The following is a 1,704-nucleotide window of genomic DNA, read 5'->3' as shown; positions in this document are numbered from 1 at the left end:
TTTTTGAGATGCAGTCTCGCTGTCGCCCAGGCTGGAGTGCAGTGGCACGATCTCAGCTCACTGCAAGCTCCACCTCCTGGGTTCACTTCATTCTCCTGCCTCAGCCTCCCGAGTAACTGGGACTACAGGCGCACGCCACCACACCTGGCTAATTTTTGCACTTTTAGTAGAGACAGGCTTTTACCGTGTTATCCAGGATGGTCTTGATCTCCTGACCTCGTGATCCGTCCGCCTCGGCCTCCCAAAGGGCTGGGATTACAGGAGTAAGCCACCGTGCCCGGCTAAAACTGTTCTTAAAAAATAAGTCTACTAAAAAAAAGAAGTGCACTCTGGCAAGTGGCCCAAGTAAACCTTCTGTAATATAGGAAATGTTCTACATTACAGTTGTGAACATAAGTTAAAACTCATCAGGCTGTACATTCCCCGTTAAAGCACGTTTTGAATTTTATTGTATGTACAATATGCCTTGGCAAGGAGGAAACAAAGGGACCTGTGATTGGCCAAGGCTGGCCCATTGTGAACCCCGTGTGCCTGGACAGGGGTCCTGCGAGCTAAGGAGGAACTGTTCCTGAAAAGAAGTGGGGTGTGGCAGAAGTGGAGGTGGGGGAGTTTTGTGTCACTAGAAGAAGGGGGAAGGGGTCCAGGCTAGACAAAACAACTGTGCCCACCACAATGTGTAAAAGGGCAGTGCGGAGACTGAACTAGGGGGCCACCCACCATGCTGATCTCCTTCTCTGCCTTCCCTTCCTTGCAGGGGTGCTTCCTCCTCCTTTCCCACCAGGTAAAATCTGTGATCTATAATTATGTAGGGACATGCATGCACACATTTCTGTCTATCCTTCACGAAGGGTATGTACTGTTTGCATTGTCACATGCCTTGCTTTAACATTCATTCCTCCATTGCCACCACCTTACACTCAAGTCGGGCTGGTCTTCGGTCCTTAGCCCACCTTCAGATCCCCCTACTACAGGGGAGCTCCTAGACCACCTTAACCCAGATCACTAGGCAGGCAGAGCAAAACCTTGGAATTCAAATATCTGCAGAAGAGTCCACAAATGCTTGGAAGACTCATCATTTTAATCCCGGGGGGTTGGGTTGGGAGAGGCAGGGTGGAGGGAAGTAGGGGATAGTGCCTGGCTCATCTGGAATAGTCAAACAGGAACCTTCTTCTACACATGGAAATTTTCTAAAAAACTAAAATTCAGTCCCATAAGAAATCAAGCTTTTTTAAAAAATGTCTATTAAAATTTAACTGTGCATACATTTTCCTTCAGCAATTCCACTTGTAGGAATTATTAAGATATCCTCACCATTGTCATAGAAAATACTCACCAATAGAGGACTGATTAAGTAAATTGTGGCACATCCCAAAGTGGAATATTATGCAGCTGTGAAAAAGAGTGGGGAAGCAACTTAAATACTGATGTGGAAGGAACAGGTATTGAGTGAATGTTAAAGCAAGGCATGTGACAACACATATAGTACAATACCCTTCATGAAGGATACATAGAAATGTATGCATGTATGTCCCTATGCAACTATATATAATAAATTCTACCTGGAATGAATCACAAGAAACTGGTAGCATTTGCTGTCCCCTGGAAAAGAAACTGAGTGACTGGTGAAGGGTCCTCTTGTACTTTTGAATTATGTATAAAGGCCGGGTGCGGTGGCTCACACCTGTAATCCCAGCACTTTGGGAG

Source organism: Colobus angolensis, unplaced genomic scaffold (genome assembly GCF_000951035.1).
Source record: "Colobus angolensis palliatus isolate OR3802 unplaced genomic scaffold, Cang.pa_1.0 Scaffold87, whole genome shotgun sequence".
Classification (NCBI taxonomy): domain Eukaryota; kingdom Metazoa; phylum Chordata; class Mammalia; order Primates; family Cercopithecidae; genus Colobus; species Colobus angolensis.
Note: the sequence above shows the minus strand (reverse complement) of the source record.